At 42.2% G+C, this 18597-nt stretch overlaps 1 protein-coding gene and 1 long non-coding RNA gene across 5 annotated transcripts in view; one reads left to right on the top strand and one right to left on the bottom strand.

The window, feature by feature from the left end:
* The window catches only part of FTO (FTO alpha-ketoglutarate dependent dioxygenase), a 371417-nt gene that overhangs the window by 26245 nt on the left and 326575 nt on the right, over positions 1 to 18597 (bottom strand). The gene's annotated exons all lie outside the window — the stretch shown is intronic.
* LOC309649194 lies at positions 10518 to 16262 on the top strand. The gene is made up of 2 exons (XR_014256980.1): positions 10518 to 13325; positions 13464 to 16262. It is a non-coding gene; the product is annotated as an uncharacterized lncRNA (long non-coding RNA).

Below are 18597 nucleotides of genomic sequence, written 5' to 3'. Positions count from 1 at the left end.
CTCAGTGGAATACAAATGGCTTCTCTGTGTACCTGTATGGCTCCTGAGACTTGAGCCACCTGAAGAGTTCTCTTCCCTCTGTGTGACCTACACCTGGCGGCTCTGAAAAGACATTCTGGCCCCTCTCAACTCACTGAATTTAATGCTCCAGAAAGTAACCAGATTTCTTCACTGAGGATGAAGGCTAACTCAGAGAGACAAAGAAAACACGTGCTCTTCACGTGCCCACATCTACAAAAGAGCATTCGGGGCAAGGCAGAACCCAACTCATTGAATCCACACCAAACACGCTCTGTGGCGTTTGACCATCTCCCCCAAACTGCTGCTTCTGTTGTAGCAATGTGGATGCCAGCTCCCAAATAACAGGATGAACCCCAAATCGAGAAACACATTTGTAGCTGGTAAAGACTAGAACAGGACCGTTCTGAACATTTAAGTCTCTGCTATGGATAAGTTACTTGATTTAACTTTCTTAACTCTGCATAATCATTTAAAGTTTATTGATGAGGAAACTGAGACTTAGAGAAAGAGGCTAAATAACTTATCCAAGGACATGGAGCTCCTCCAAGGAAAGACTGGGATTCAAATCCAGGCTTGCCAGGCTCCAAACCACTACCCCAAACTCTGTGTACCACCCGATGTTGCCTCATTTCTACCAGCGGAACAAAAGACAGCATTACCAAATGCAGTAAAGGCAAACAGACGAAATGTCAACCCCCCAAACTCCCAGAGAATAAGATGGCACACTTTGGAAGGAACACTGCTGTTGGTGTTTGTTCTGTTCTGCAACAGGACATAGATCGGGGGTGTAGAAATGGGACTTAAAGAGGTAAAATGCGGAACTTATGTGAACACGGAGCCCTCCTAGTCCACATCTGTACCAGTCACTGGGCTCTCTTAACCATGACAAAGCCAAGGTTTTCTAAAATGGGCATATTATTGTAGTCGGCCTGGCTGTGCTGTAACTATTTCAAGGACTATTAAATTAAACCCTGGAGACAGTTTCCCTTAAGATAAAGAGCATGCTTTTTATTGTGCCATCAAAGGAGACCAGAAAACCTGAAGCTTTCAGCTTTAAAGACAACATAATGAGATCAGAGATTTTGCTTGCAAAGAAATTAACTTTCGGTTAATTAATGAAAGTAACCTTAAACAGCGGGCGAGTTGCCAACAACCAGGACACTATAATAAAAAGGAGGCGGGAAGATAATGGGCTGCTTTCAAGGGGCCAGGGCTCAGCAGCCCAGAAAAGAAATTTGATGAGGCTGCTGCGTGTAAATTTGATCTCAAATTCTTAAGATGAACAAATAATAGTCTTATCTGTAATAAAGTCTGCTACAAATGCTTTCTTTTCGCCCCTAATTTTCTGTTCAATTTAGATAGAAGATTTAATTAGATGTTGGTGAAACACCAGTTATTTAATAAAACCCTTAATAAAAATCTAATCTATGTTACACAGAAACCACTGGAACGTAATCACAATTTGAAAAAATACGTTTAGAGTATTTACTTTTTACAATTAAGAAAATAGGTGGACGTGACGTGTTCTGTATTCTGCTCAAGGTAAGAGATAAGAAGGCAAACCCAATTTAAAAAAGCCCCCAAACTGCAACCCTTTCTCCCTTCTCATAAAGTTTGTTTTTAAAGGCTTTCTTTTGTCTTTTGCAACCAAAAGGGGTCCTTGAACCTGAATGAAGAGTGATCCCTCCCACCTCGTAAACTTTTTAAACTAAAATTTGCTGATCATGAGAAACTGACTTTTAAGGATTCCTAAAATTGTCTGAGAAACAACATGGGCCCCTAAATCTGTTAAATCCAATTGTAATTTTACCATTATAGACTATGGGAATCCTGAAATTCAAAAAAAAAAAAGAGTATGATAAATTAATGGATCAAGAGTGATGTAGCACATACGAAGGTGATGTTAAGGACATTTTGAGTATATGCCTAAGCTTCTAAGTACTTTAACCAGACGCAGAATCCTGAACTGGACGTCCCGAGCCCCCCAGATTTCACTCAATATGGGGATCCTTTGAGGTCACATTTCCTACATAAAACTTTTATATTGGTGGGAATGTTGGTTTCCACGTGAAGTTGCTCGTGTAAGTTCCCAGCCTCTGGAGCAAGAATTAAGTGGCACTGGAGCCAAACTTTTTGAAACATCGGTGATCTACTTTCTACAGGTTCAGTGAAAGCAGTTGGATACCTTAGAGGCAGTGACACCACCCAGGACTCAACAGTTCAATTTCCTATATGCCACGTCTCTTTCCTTGACATTGCATAGCTCTGATTGAAATAATTTCTCAGATACACAGAGCGGGGGTGGAATTTAAATGAAGTAGAAGCATTAACTCCCCCGCTCTGAAGGGGGCACGTAGATGCAGGTGGAAATCAGTCTATTTTCTGCTGTGTCTCTAACTGGCCCAGCACCAAAACTCACATGCCTAGGAAATGAACCCTGTGTCCTTGGCCATGGCCATGTGGCATCTCTGCTCAAGTCTGATTTGAGAAGGTCGCTGTTTAATGCATCTGGATGTTGCGATGATCCAGATTTAATCATCAGGATGGGGTTCCGCTGTATATAAATTTAAATAATGGCCCCTCCTCTCTCGAAGGAAGGAAAGTCCATAGAATTTGCCCATCTGTTCCGCAGGGCTGTTCATTCTGAGTTTCTGATTAGATGCCTCCTACTATCCCGGGCATGCCATAAGCTCCAAACAATGCCTCAGTGTTTGGGGGCATCTGATGATTTATAGTGCTTGTTATTTTTGGTTCCAATCTGATTCCTCTTTGGCTACTGACACCAGGGCAGGGCGTGGCATGGACTGAACACGGTCAGCGCTTATTTCAATACATTGTGCACAAGAGGCAAGCAGTGGAGGGGGGTGGTTGCTATCGGGCACTTTGGGGCCACACAGCCACTCAAGAATGCATCCTGGTTGGGTGGCAGGTTGGATTTCACTTCTGTGTCTGCCACGCTGATACCTGCACGGCTGGCTCGGCCACTCACACAAGCCCAACCCCAGACTGGGCTGGAGGACAAGAGAAATTACGGACCTGCCACAGGGTTCCTGGAAAATGGAATGAGGACACAGTAAGAAAACCATCTGAAATAAGATCTCATTGCCTCCTTTGGGAAGGGGGGCATGAGACAGCCCCGCGAGCCCCTGTGCCTGTATCTCTTTCCAAGGGGCACTAACTTCTATCAGTCACCTCCCCTCCCTCCCCTCTACAAGCTGGCTTCTCCTTCTCTGCAGCCTTGCCATGCCCAGGGACAGGAGACACATTCTTTTGTTGAAAAAAAAAAAACATTGATGTGTTTCCAGGTCTGAAAAGCCAAAGGGGGAAAAAAAAAATCCCAACCCATTTTTTGGAAGAAAGCACAGAGGCCATCTCTGAAGCTTTCTTAAATATTAACATTATAATGAGGAGACATGGGGTTCTGCTCCACTTGTGGGTTTTACACAACAACGCGCCTCAACAGGATCTTTTGGAGCCTGTGACGTCTCTGAGCACGAGCTGTTCTTCCAGAGGCATGTTGACTTTTGTGGTCTATTAAGCAAGCAATGCGTAAGTAAAAGCATATTCTTGCAGGAGAACATTGACGCAAGTGCTCCGGGCCCAACTGCGCCTAAGTCGGTCCCTTCTCCCGTTGGTTTTGTTAAAGAGAAGTTTCCATAACGGGACAAGGGTAATGGCCAGCTCTGGTGTTCAAACAATTATTGACCAGGTGACAAAAACCACAGAACGAGTCTGTTATCTTTGTGTTGCCGGGGAAACTCCTGGGTGATGGGCGCTTCAAACTGAAATTCAAGGCAACCCGGCTCCGACGTTCTGGCGTAGCTACGAGTCCCCTCACTGTTGACAGGTTCGCCTCAGTGGCTGAGATCCTGAGCTTTGGAGTCCAAGAGAGGCGTGGGGTGGAGTCCTGACTGCGTGACTGAACTTGGGAAAAGGACAAAACCTTGCTAAGTGTCCTTATCAGTAAGTAGGGATACAAATACTTGTTTCATGGAGCTGCTGTGAGAACTCAGTGAGGTCCCGGGTGTGAAGGGTGTAATAGCACAGGGCCTGGCACAGAGGCGCTAGCTCAATCAATGACAGCTATTATTCTTAGTGTATTATCTTCCCTGGCGCTTGGTGGCTGCACGCTGGGACAGTTTTTGCAACAGTCGTTCCATCATTAGTCAAAAGTGCCTCTACTTTTCTCCTAAACGTGATTCTTAGCCCTCTCTAGTATTGCAAAGCGTGAAGGTCAGCCTATGGTTGGTAGTGAGAGCCATCTGCAACAATTTAAGGCTCCAGTGCAGAGGGGAGAAAATGGTGGCTCAAGGGTGACATTTTGCTCCCAGACATTTATTTTGGTCCCGACAGTCTTGGCTTTTGTACTTTAAAAAAAAAAAAGTGAATTAGTTATTTAAAAAGAAAAGAAAAGGAAAAAGAAACCTAGAGATTTTGCTCAACAATCCTGATGTTTGGCTTTGCTTGAAAAACTGAAAGATCTGCTTAGCTGGGTCAATATTCCCCCAGGATGGCAATAGGCGGGAGCTGAGTAGCGGCTGCCCCCTTTAGACTGGACACACGTGCTCCAGTGTGAATCAAATCCCACCTCTCCATGCTTGGCCTCCTTCATTCATCTCTATTACCAGGTCCTACTCCAGTCACTGGGCAGTAAAAGAGTCAGCCCGTTTCTGTGGCCATTAGCCATGCATTGGTTGTCTGGCATCTTCCACGATGCTGCCATTTTGCTTTCTGAATTTTCAGTTCAGAAGGGCCTTGGTTCAGAAGGGCTTCAGTATTGTCTCGTGAGTGGCCCCACTCCACAGGAGTTCCTTGGTAGATTCTACATGCTTCTCCCAGGGTGACCATCAACAACAATCAGCCTGTCTGTCCATCATTTGTTTACGTTCTCTAACTCTAGGCAAATTGATGGATGTATTTCCTTCCGTGGTATCAGCCCTGTCTCCACTCGGAGGTCAGTTCAGACCCAGAGAATATCAGAAGATATCAGATCACAAAGCCCAGAATCAAGTTCATTCTTGGTTTGGTCATCCTGTGCCTATGTTTCCTTATTATCATTGATTATGTCAGCAGGCACTGAATTCACTAGGTACTCATAAACACTATCCCATCTCCAGGGACACGCTTAGCATATCTGACAGCTGAAGCAGACCATTTTTCACACCCCTTGCCTCTATATCATAAAATTTTCTCAATAACTATCATATAATAATCAGTAATAATAACTTCCTTGATTTAGTCTTCAATTTAAAATAATCAATGAACAATTAAAGAATACATTGTAACTTAAAAATATGATTCAAATTCAGTCAAATATCTTACATAGGGAACTGAAATTTTCATTTACCAAATAAAAACTATTACACAGAGTGGTTTGCAAACGGTTTCACTGTTTTAAATTTTAAACAAAAATAAAAACTTCAAGTGGTCACATGGTATGGCAGCGTTTAAGTACCCCAACTGTTGTTTCTTTCTCTTGTCTATTACTGTTTATTTCCCATCTACTGTTTAGATGCAGAAATACGTGGCACCATAGTGGCTGGAGACATACACCACACCTGAAGCGAGGTTCAATCAATTCTAAATGGTAATCAACTCACTCTTTTTAAAAAATATTTATTTATTATTTATTTTGGTTGCGCCGGGTCTTAGTTGCAGCACGCGGGATCTAGTTCCCCGACCAGGGATCAAACCCAGGCCCCCTGCATTGGGAGCACGGAGTCTTACCCACTGGACCACCAGGGAAGTCCCCAGTAATGAACTTAGTCTTGAGGTGAACAGGTGCAGTTGAGTCCATGCGTGTCAGTTGTTGACTGCATAAATGAGAATTCTCTGAATGAATGTCTATATGGAATACAATATTCATTAAACGATATGTTCCTAAAATGTGCTCATTTAAAGCTTATATATACATGAGTAAACTTCAGGAGTAATTCAGAAATTGTATGGATGTTAAACCAACACAAGCTTTTTTTAGAGAGGAGTGAGTGTTCTAACGTGCCTGTCGTTTAGAAGTGGCAGAGAATGGTGCTCTCGAAAAGCAGACAGACTCTTGTCCATTTTCTTATTGTTTTTCAATCTTCTACAGACAATGCAGCCCCTTATTGCCGGCATGGAAGGGGGTGGAGAGGGAGAGCTGGGGTGGACTCCTCCCGCTGCCCCACCCTTGGTACGTCACTGCCCAGCTCTTGATTTCGGCTTTTCGTGGTTAAGACGTTCTGGTCCAGTTTCCAGACCCCTTTTGGCCTAGAACTTTAGTTGGAGTCTTTGACCTTCTCTTCCCAAATCCACTAAATCTGGATTCTTGATCCAACTGCCTGCCATTCTGGCCTCCAGCCCTTTTGCTCGCCTCTTCCTTCGGACTCAGCTCACCATACCAAACCCTTCACCTACCTGTGCCCTTGCTGTCTGCCTTTTTCATCTCACCATCCTTTGCCTTTCACGAGTTCTCTGGACATGAACACTTGCCTGACTGAGGGGACTTGATAAGCTTTCTTTCCTGTTTAGGTGAACTCTTGGCACAAACTCCTTAACATCCCGCTGCTGCCTAAATCTCCAAGCGGCAACCACAGGATACGCATCATTTTGATACGAGTAGCTGTGGGGTGAGGTGGAGAGGGGGCAGCTAGGGATGCATACTTGGCCTTGAGTATGACTCCCCGGGGACGCTAGCGACCAACTGCTTGCGGGAGTGGACGGGTTACAAATGGCGGCCAAGCTTACCAACATCAAGGTTAAAAGAGGTGACAACGCTGCAGGTGTTGGGCTGGGTCTGGGATTTAATGCTTTATCTGACTCCACACTGTGTCTGCTGGGCTCCCAGAGGCGACTTTGGCATTCATGATGTCTATTTCTTAGGACAGTATATTGCCCGATAGCAGAATTTATGTTCTTTAGTTCTGAGATGTCAATAAAATCACCTAGCCATGTGAGGGCTTTCTCCAGGACAGTCTAATATAGAATGCTTATCTTATTCAGGCACAACATCAGCTTTTAATATCCCACTAAATCTGCAAATCAATCCACGATTTTTAAGATTTTTTCAGAGGAGTCTTAGGCAGCCTGCAGTTTCCTGTATATATGCTGACCATGATGCTCATTAATTTTATCAGAGAATCGCACATGTCAATAATCACACAGGCCAGTTACCTGAAATTGTTTTCCTCTGCTTTTGCTTAAAATTTTGACCTATAAATATTATCAGAAACAAGAGCTTTCAAAAAGGGTAGTGGTTGTGCCTCATCTTTCTGGAAAACCAAGACAGAGGTTCAATACTTAATTCTAAATCCTCAGCATCCATTATTAACACATGTGCCTTTACTCATCTGCAACAAGGGATAATAAGCCCAGCCTTTCATCCCATTTCAAATGAAATACTACAAAGGGAACATTTTCAGATGCAGCTATGTTAGGCTAAATGATGACTGTATCCTATTTAGTTAGCCCCTAAAATCTAACAAAATATCCGTATCCAATCAAACATGCTGCCTGACTCCACAAGATAATTTGTATGTATATAACATATACATAGCACACATATATACATACATGTGTTGTATATATTCATAAATGTAAACATATATGTGTATATGAAATGCATAGGACATAGTTTCGATGGGGGGTTTATATCAGTGTGTTTGAAGAACAGTATTCAAATGACTTTTTTATATTCTTTACCATACATACTTGCTTTGTGCAACTCAAATGTTGCCCAGTTTTGTATGGCTGTTATATGTTTCTAGGATGCTGCTTTGAAAAATCTGGGCCACCTTCAAAGATTTTATAAAGTGACTCCTTTATTCTCATAAAGAGGAGAAAGGCAGGTTAATCATCTATTGACTCCTCAGTCTTATTACTGGCATAGAGCTCGGGCGTTAGTAAATTTCCGCTTTTTAGTTACCCAACAAACATACATCAGCAGGAGGTGCAGATAAAGATCGAAAGATTAAGCTTTGTCACGCAAATGATAATTAAAAAGAGCATTTTAAACACACTGTAAATATACACAAGCCATCATAAAATCATCAAAACCCTGACAGAGCTCACCACCTCCAGAGCATATAGACTATCTGGGAGAGGGATATTGATGTTAAGTCCTGCTTGTCTTGGAAGATTGTCATTAACTGTCCCAAGCCTGCACTCAGCCAGCCACCTGAGCTAGGGCAAGACGGGGAATCTGGCTTCACACATTCTAGTGGCAGATTAGTGGGATTTGGGACAAGCAGTTTAATATGCATTTAATTGTGATCCTTTTCTATTCCATTCCAAGATGCCTTAAAATATATTATTCCAAGTACTTAAATAAAAACGACAGAACTCAAGATTCTGTTGTCCTGCTTTGAAAAAATAATTTCATATACAGGAAAGATTTGGGGAAAGCAGATTAATTTCTACTAAACATTTCATTTATAACATGTCATAAAAAGACACACGAGCCCATGTATATTAGGAGCATGCAGTAACATCACCTTTCATAAAAAGAAAAGCTTGTCATCACAATCTTATTAGGGTGTCATGCATTGTTAAACTGGTAAAATATTTCTGTATATTCCAATTAGTGCGACCATTTATTGGCACAGACATTACAGGGAAAACTATCCTCTTTCAAAAAAAGTCCTTCCCACTGGGAACGAATCCTTTGTTTGACAATTCAGAGAATGTTATTTAGAGATTTTAATTGCTCAGTTGATGTGTGGCTGGATCTCAATAATCAAAACAATAAAATTGTTGGGTTTTTTTTTTTTTTTTGACAACTGTAATAAAATGTTGGTAGTGTCCTGGGATAGTTAACTCGAGCTGGATTGACACTATCAGGTTCTTGCCCATATATCTTTTTTATCAGAGGCAAACAGTCATTTTTTTAAAAGTAAAAAGTGCATTGATAACATGGCCATTATCAAGATATTCCAAATACAACTTAATGTCTACAGGAACAATCCGACTGGATTATCTATAACAATCTCATCTGATTATCTATGAAAAGGAGCTACAGTTTTTAATGAAAAAGAAAATAATTCTTCAAATCAGTTAAAAAAGCCAAACACTTCAATAAAAATGGGCAAAAGACCTGGACAAATATTTCACAAAAGAAGAAATGTAAGTAGCCGTTTAAATAGATGAAAACACTGTTTCTTCATTAGTAATCAAAAGAATGTAAATGAAATCAAGGAGACTCTGTTTTCCTAAATCTATCAAATTGAAACAGTTTACACACAACACACACAGACACTTACACAATTACCAGTGCTGTTGTAAAGGCACAGGAAAACAGGCTTGCTCATAGACTACTGGTGGGCGCTATATAATTGGTTCAACCTTTTGGAAGAATATTTTAGCAATATGTGTCAGAAGCCTTTAAAATGTGCATATTGTTTGACTCAGGAATTCAATTCTTAGGAATTCATCCTAAGGTGATAAAAATTCACACAAAATTTTTATACAAGGATACTCATCCCAGTGTTTTATATGATGAGGAAAATATAGGAAACAACCTAAGTGTTCAACAATAGGAGAAAAATTAAATAAATATGGCATGTCTATACAAGGGAATCCTAGTTTCTATGAACAATCATGTTCCCAGGGAATATTTAAAGATATGAAAAATGTTTATGATATAGTAAGTGAAAAAAATCCTAATTTTGCTTTAAAAAGTATATACGTAACAACAAGGACCTACTGTATAGCACAGGGAACTATATTCAATATCTTGTAATAACCTATGATGGAGAAGAATCTGAAAAAGAAAATATATACGTGTATATATATATATATATATATATATATATATATATATATATATATATATATATATATATATATAAACTGAATTACTTTGCTGTGCACCTGAAACACAACATTGTAAAGCAACTATACTTCAATTTTTTAAAAAGTATATACATACGTAGGTATGAATGCATTGAAAAAAGATTGGGAGACGATACACTAAAAAAATATGCATAGTTGTTACCTCAAGGTGGTGGGATTATAGGAGGCGTCTCTTTTCTGTTTTATACATCTTTAAATTTAAAAAAAATGATTTCGATGAGTGCAGATTACATGCTATAATTTAAAACATGCTCACTGAAAAAGCAAACTCAGAAATATTGTTTATTTTAAAATGTTTCCTACCCTACTTTCGAAATAACTTCCCTTATGGAACATACACTTAGATCTAAATATGTTTCTTCTTTGAAGAAGAGGAAGAGTCTGGGGTATCTACACAATGGTAAATTTTACAGATACGGGGAAATAAGGCATTTTTCAAAGTTGACAAGGGTGGAACTGGCCGTTAGGATGGTCAGGCCCCAGGCCTGAGAAAATAGTTTGTGCATTTTACAATGTTAACGCACTGGACGGAATGCAGGACACCTGAAACATGACCTTTGGTGCCAAGAGAAACTGAGCATTTGGTCTGGCACAAACAACTGGCTGTCCTAACAGTCGACAGGAGAAACACAAATCAGCAAGGGATTTGGGCTTAATTTTGATTTAAAAATTCTATCAATGGGGAAATTCTTATTTTAAATACTCATATTCAGAAGAAGAGTTCCTCCCAGCCATCGTCAGCTTTCCCACAACCACCTTCTCAACCCCAAAACACACACACAGGGACTTTCTGACTTCTTTTTTTCAGGGCCTACAAAGCCCTGGCATGAACTTGGGGACCACACACATTAACTGAAATCCCAGGCCAAGCTTGACCGTGAAGATGAAGACCGTTATGACCTTGCTTAGGTGAGATGTTTCGAAGTCTTAGGATTTTTCACTCTGAGAGTGAAAATTCATGAAGTTGCTGACTACAGAGTCAGAGCACAGAGACATCCTATTATCTTCTCTAACTCAGTCTGCCTCCTGTCCAGCAACTGTGCTTCTACATTTTTTCTTTTCTGCTGGATTCCATTCGGGAAGAAAGGCATCCTGACTCTTGAGAAGGCCATCTATTCTGGTCTATTTGAAGATGAGGAATGGAATAGGACACGTACGAGAGGAAGAAAAATGAATTTTGGGCAGGTCAACAGTTACTGGTTTATTGACTGAGCACCTACTATGTACTGAATGCTTTATCACGTTGTGTATTATCTCATTTATCTCACGTATCACAGAATACCAAACCCCAGCCTTGTAAACTCCTCTCTCCTCCAACTCTAGCCAGGATAATTCATTATGACCATCAATATTAAGGCAGCTTTCAGAACGCAAAGTTTAAGAACTAGCTCAGCTGCAGGTTTCTTCATTTTTAATACCGGGGGATGGTTCAGACTCACGTCTAGGCAGAAGGGAAAAGTGGCCAGCTCTTCTTTCTGAACTAAGGAGATGGGGAGCTCTTCTAAAACAGGAAACCCATTGTGGCACCTGTAGCCAGTCTGGCGAGGAGGCTGATTAACATGGGGGAGGGGGCACAGGGGTGTAGCCTGGGCAAAGGAAGATGAACAGTCCGTCTCTGAGCCATGCCTCACTCACACCAAGATTTCTGAGTTTGCTTTTGTTTCAAAGCTCAAATTTCCAAATTCAGATGCAGAGCAGAATCTGTCTTTCCCTTCCCCACTCAAGCCTGTTACCCCCCCTCCCCACAGCTCGCTAAGCGGCTGCATTTATAACTGATTAGAAGGAATACTTTATGCCTGGCCAGCCCTCCAGCAGGAGACAACTGGCTTTCTCCGTGGTGTCCAGCGAGCCCCACCGAGCCACTGCCGATGCCTCATTAGAACGCAAGGCACTCCCGCCAGCCCTGGGCACTGTATGCTAGCCGCCTGTGGTCTGCATCTGTAGTCATGACAGCCGGCCCAGACTGTTGCCTTCCACTGAAGACCAAGTACATGATCCACTGCAGTTAATCAATAGGATAATGGAATGAATCAATAGGAAAGATTTTTAGACGGTCTTAATTAAAGAAACGCTTGCAGATACAAATGATGTCTTCAATCTATTGATGGTGCCAAGGTGAAGGGTTAAACACAAACAAAACCATCAACTTTATTTTGCCGGCATGCCTTCCACAAGAGAACAACCCAGCAGCCTCCTGGCCCCAGGGTCGGCCCATTAATCAGTCCCTTGTCAATTCCATGGCCACAATGTATGGGAAAATTAGGCTATGATCAAAAATTTTAATTACTAAACAGCGGCTCAAAACAACAATGAAAAATAGATACGCACACCCTGTCTGGCCTTCCTTGGCCCCTAAAGTAGGAGCAGCATTCCCCATGAAAACCAGATCTGCAAACAAACTCAGGGCATGCACCAAATTAGAATAATTAAAGAAAGCCTAAATTGATGGATCCCATTTGGGCAGGGGAATTCTCCAGTGGGCCTTCCGCTCAAACACGTTACATCAATATTTTTGATTCCCTAGACGGTCCTGCAGTAGGTACTGGTTTAAAGAGACATCAATCTGTGATGTCAGCATTTATCTAATGAACCTTCAAAAATCAATGTCCAGGATGGTCTGTTACATGCCGGCACCCAATCTGTCCACTCCCCTAGCCTTACCTGCTAAAACCTAAAGCCATAATAACAGTAAACATGGACTCAAGTGGTCAGGTGGGATGGTTCTACCAGAAGAGGCTGGGATCATACAATCAGTTTCAACCCCGAGAACTCAAAGGACACAGCAACAAAACAAGGAAGCCCAGAGACCCTTCTAAGCTTTCCAAGGGCCTCCTGACTCCAGACAGGCAGATCGTAAAACGATCTGCTTCTTCAGATCATTCCCTCCTCCAAATGCACCTTCCCCTCATGTAGTTTCCGTTCCCTTGACTGTAGCCTGACAGGATTTTGGGCCCATTCCTGACAGCTATGGTAATTTTCTGCTTTTTGGGTAACTCGACTGGGATTCCATTTAGCTCCACTCAACAGGAGGCCCGTGCTTAGTTCTTCTCTTGTTAGTGTTTATGCCCAACTCATTCTCACCCTTCTGTTAAGAGGACTCCTTGACACTGATATCTTGACACCCTAACAGGCAGAAGAGAGGGCCTAAGTTTGTTTCACTTCTTTTTGCCTCTTTAAAATAAATTGGCCTGTACGGGCTGCCACGAGGCTGAGCTATTTCAAGTGCGTAACTCAGGGTGACAGGTATGCCATTCACCAGGCCAGGATTTGGCCCGCCTTATCATCTCTGCTTTTATTCGCCGCAGTTCTCTCTCTCTTGACCACAAGAGTCAGTCCTGAGAGCCGTGTGGAGCTCAGACGGTTGTAAGATGCGTGGTGTGGGCTCAATTCGTTGGTGCACGATTCCTGTCTATCTCCTGGAATACAGCTTTCAACAGCCCCTCGTGCCAAGTTTGAGTCCAATTAAACTACAATGAGAGGTACCATGATTTCATTTGCTTGGATTGTCACATTTCAGAAGTTCAGTAGCCTGCAAAATGTTCGCTGTCTCTCATTAAGCTGGTTCCAGCAACTGTGTAAAGTCTCTAATTTAGCTGCTTTTTATATTCTGCTTTCAGCCCTGAAGATGGCTGCCTGCAGGGAAGAATCCTATGCCATCCGTGGTATTAGAGAGTGTTTCTGACTGTACAAATAGAATAGCAAAACTGACCCTATGACAAGAATGAGATGACAGTCTAAGGGTTCCAGTTACGTTTGTCTAGCGTTTCTCTGGAAGAATCCTCCCTTCAGAGAGGAGGCGTGTACATTTGTTTGGGGGAGGGGTACATTCTATGCTAAAGAACTCTCAGTATGGTGATTATATTTTCAGAACTACAAATAAAGACCTTTAAGTTTTTATTTCCTGATACGAATGTTTATTTTAAAATCTTAACCAAAACATAAAAACAAAATTTCTTTTAGATATACAATAAAAAATGAATTGCCTTTAATCAAAGAGTGGAAATCAGAGTTGTCCTGGAAATCTGATATGTATTAGACACTGGGTAGATCTCATCTGAGTCCTGCTGGTTGGGCTTAGGGGGGAAAAAAAAATCACCATTCTGTAGACTGTGAGTATGCTAATTTCCGTTACGGGCTCTGGTCTGATAAGGAAATTGCTATACAGATGCCATTCATGATGATTACGGTTTATTGACTGAGTACTAGATGCCAGGCATTATGTTAAGAGCTTACACACAGGGCTTCCCTGGTGGCGCAGTGGTTAAGAATCCGCCTGCCAATGCAGGGGACGCGGGTTCGAGCCCTGGTCCGGGAAGATCCCACATGCCGCGGAGCGGCTAGGCCCGTGAGCCACAACTACTGAGCCTGCGCGTCTGGAGCCTGTGCTCCGCAACGGGAGAGGCCGCGACGGTGAGAGGCCCGCGCACCGCGATGAAGAGTGGCCCCCGCTCGCTGCAACTGGAGAAAGCCCTCTCACAGAAACGAAGACCCAACACAGCCAAAAATAAATAAATAAATAAATAAGTAAATAAATTTAAAAAACAACAAAAAAACTTATTAAAAAAAAAAAAAAAAGAGCTTACACACAGAATCTCATTTCATCCTCTCAATAACCCATTTTCCAGATGAGGAGAGTGAGGTACAGAGTAAGTTAACTTGCTCAAAGTCATAGCTGGCAAGAGAAAGAACCAGGAATCAAACCCAGGTCTGTCTGACTCCAAAGCCCTTCTTCCTAACCATTTTGCCCTTACACTTCAGTGGCAAAGGCTGGCTCAATCCCTATCGGATTCACAAAATACAAACTGGCAGGTGCACGGTGATAGGAGTCATGTCTGTTGTGCTTCCCTCGGAGCAGAGATCAGCATGGCCACTGAGTCGATTTCAACCTTGGCTAATGTATTCACTTTGGTAGACAGGAATCTTCTGGAGTTCCAATCCTTCTAGTCACCTTTCCATTTTGAAAAATAATACTTCTGAGTAGGGTTCCTTTTCTAACTCCAAAAGAAAATGTAGAAAATGTAGAAATGCCCAATGCCTGAAGAAGAAAACTTAAATAATGTATAATTCCACCACCCAGATATAATCACTCTTGGTGCAAATTCTCTATTGCCTTATTATTATTATTTATTTTTGTCTATAAAATTTATGATTTCCAATATTATTTGCTTGGTGTTCGGTGTTCTTCTCAATGAATATACAAACCCACCCAGACTACACGTCATGTCCTTCCTATGGATGTTTATAATCACCATGTTAAGTTGGCCACTCCCTGAATGTGAAACCCTGGTTCTTTTAAATGTGCTGCCACCTCAATTGACTCCACAGAGGTGAAACCTGGAACTTTTTTTTTTTAGGCCCAGGTGCTGAGAACAGCCCCAGCTGGCTGAAAACTGAAGGTCAAAGAGGCCCTGGGTCTGGCTGAATGTGCCAAACTCTGAATCCCAGAAGCTTAAAATATAATCAGAGTTCCTTCTACCAGCTCAGGGATCCTTGGATCTTTTAGTATTCCTTAAAAAAAAAAAAAAAAAAAAAAGACAGAAAGAGCTCAGCATAAAACTGAAGAGATCAGTTTAATTATGTATGTGCAAAAAAATAATCAAGATAAAAAAACGCTTTCATTTTCTTGGGTAATTTTTTTTTGAAACATATATGGTTGATATTCTTGCTTAGAAGATGGAAATGATACTTCAGCCTACAGCAGTCAAGGGTTTACAGAACGGAGGCTGAGGCTCTTTGCCTGGCCCTGGGAAGGGTGTGATGAACACAGTCTGAAATCAATATCAGGCAACAGTTACTGCATTCAATATTATTTGCCGAGATGGGCTGCTGGAAGAGGATGGGGGGAAGAGAGAGGTATGTCGATAGCTTTAACGAAGCACTCCACAGCCATGCACAAAGGGAGGTCAAGTAACTATCAGCAGACCAGTCCCCACTGTAAGTAGTAAAAATGATAAAATCAATATTATTAAATAAAAAGTTAGCACTGCTATTGAACCCTCTCACTATCTTGGCAGCGCATGGCTGAAAATGAAGGAGGCTATTTTCCAATCTCTTCAGGGGCAAATGTTTAGGATCAGACACATCTGCAGAATGTGGGGGACAGAGAGGTATTTTTCACATAAAAACTGAGCCACGGGAACATCTGAACAATAGGGCCAGGTAACTGTCACCATGGAAGACAACGATCCTTCCCACCCAGGTGGACATATGCTCTGAGGGCCACTAAAGGCTACATCATTTAGATGTGGATTTTGCCCTTCTGTCCTTCAGGGTGACAGAGGTGGGTCTGGCTTGGAGCTTTCCAGGAAAAGAGAAAGGTCCTACTTGCTGTCCTTTCAAATCTTGAGATTTGGAAATGTACCAGAAAAAATCATTGAGGAGAAAATGGGGGGAAAAAAAAAGAAAAAAGAAAGAAAGCAAAAGGAAAAAGAGGAAGAAAACAAGGGCATTCAGTAGCTGAGAATTGACCTGTACTTGTCAGCCCAGAGGACTGTGGGGAAGCTTCTCGAAGCCAAGGAGGCATTCGTTGCTGCTGGTTTTGGGTGGTTACTTCTGTAAACTGAAGGCAGCCTATAGCAGGTATTGAAAAAGATACATTTAGACTAAAGATAGTCCAGCCAAAAATTCCTATGAAAGTAGCAAGCTCCAGTCATATCTGAAGGAGGAAGGAAAAAGAAGAAGAAGAAGAAGAAGGAGAAGGAGAAGGAGAAGGAGAAGGAGAAGAAGAAGAAGAATGGGTAAAACTGAGTGACAGCCCGTCGGCAAGACTGCATTTGCTGCTCTGACCTGCATTTAAACACAGAGATGCTTAGCCTTTTGAAAACCTAAAGTTGGCTCCCTTGTTTGCATTTCACAGAAACTACTAAAGAAAGTAAACAAGAACCTTTGGTGAATTATTTAGCATACAAATAAACCAGCAACGAAGGCTAAGTAGGCCTATATGAACTAACTGGATTGAAATATTCATCTGTAAATAACCCTCCAATCTGGTGCTTTCACGTACAAATACCACATGGAACATTAGACACAACTAGCTTCTAGGGATATTTAGGCTCACTAGAGAGCAATTTTTATGTCTACTGGCATCTGTGGGTAGTGATATGGACTGACTGTTAATATAACCTACATAAAATTTATGTGAACACTCACGGAAATAGGAACACACTGTCAGACAGCTGGTGTCTGATGTGAAGCACATGCGGATTTTATACGCACTGCGTAAACTAACCTTTGCAATAAAGATTTAGCAGGTTTATTAGTTTAGGAAATCGCTATAATTAAGGATAATTCATAATGGCCGCTTATCCACTCTCCAGCAATAGCTAGCTTAATTTAGGCTCCATTTCTTTGAGCCATAAATAAGTGAGCTGCTATCTTCTGCACAGATGTGGCATTCAACCTGTTCATGTTGGCTGGTTTTTGCTTGTGTTTTAATCAAAGGCATTAGTAGATAAGACTATAAAAAGCACAGCCTTTGAAATAAATTAGCAAGAAATGCATAGGTGAAGTTTCTTTTTTTAACTGCTCAAAAAAAGAAAAAAAAAAAAAGGTAACCTCTCCCTCCAGAGGTAAAACAATTAAAAATAAATAATCCTTTTAAATGTACTTAAAGGAACTTTCATTTACAAACCCAAGGAAAGAGAAAGTGACAGAGCAAGAACATTAATGAAGGCCGAAGAAATATGAGCGTGACCTCTCTGCAGTACTTCCATTTAACTGTGCATGTAATTAAAGCCTGACCTTTGCAAATGCAGCACACTCTGCCTTGCTGCAGCTTCCCCTGCGATATAAGACCCCAGCAAGGGCTTTAGGGATGGCAGGTTTCCCCAGCTCGCTCTCTCTCGTGCCTTCAGTATCCGCTCTGAGAGATGGCTGTGCTCGCGACATGTCCGCACTGACGCAGACATCTTTCCTGCCAGTCGTTAGCAACAACTGACACTCTTCTTTCATGCATCCACGCCATCTTTGCATTACAGCCCGTGCACTCTGCAAATGCTCAGGGCACGAGTCAGCGAAAGGCAAGTAGAGCCAGCACGTGGGTCCAGATCCTCAGCATCTCCAATGCCAACAAGTTGGTGAGTGTCCCCTAGGTGTGGGGCACGCTGCTAAGCCCTCCGCGGTCTGGTCCGAACAGCCAGCCCAAGGAGACCTTCTTCTCGCGAGATCTCCCCCAGGGAACTGCAGCTTGATTGACATGGGAATTTGGAATCATATGAAGGGTGAAGCTCCACAAAGACTTAAGAGTAGTTTTTGTTCTTGAGATTTTCTTGTTTGTGGAGTTAATCACGGTGTAACAGAAAGGGTGTTGGTCTAAGAGCTGGAAGGTCTGGGATGTGTTTCCCAGCTGTGTCACTTGTCATCTGCTGTGTTCCCAAGAGAGCGAGTCAGCCTCCCCACTTGCAAAGTGGGTCATCATCACCTGTCCCGCCTACTGCACGGACGGCTATAAAGACTCTGGGAAACACTGCCCACAGATCTCCTGGGACAGTAGAAATGGTGAATTTCAGCCCAGCCACTTAGGAGTGGGACCTCTCCACCTCCGAATTTTCCCGTGGTATAGCAGGGCCAATGATATCTGCCTAGTCACCTCACCATGTTAAAGAGGATCGAGAGAAATAATGTGTGCAGAAGTGGTTAGTCAACCCTGAAGAGCACTGCTGTGCAAGTTATTGGAACCAGGTCTCCTCCTGAGAGTCTCCAAAGACGCCGCTGGTCCACGGGTTCCAAACACACCAAGGTCCCTGACGATCA

The sequence above is a fragment of the Balaenoptera physalus genome, assembly GCF_965194825.1.
Source record: "Balaenoptera physalus genome assembly, chromosome: 19".
Taxonomy (NCBI): Eukaryota; Metazoa; Chordata; class Mammalia; order Artiodactyla; family Balaenopteridae; genus Balaenoptera; species Balaenoptera physalus.
This window is presented reverse-complemented; position numbering and strand designations above follow the sequence as displayed.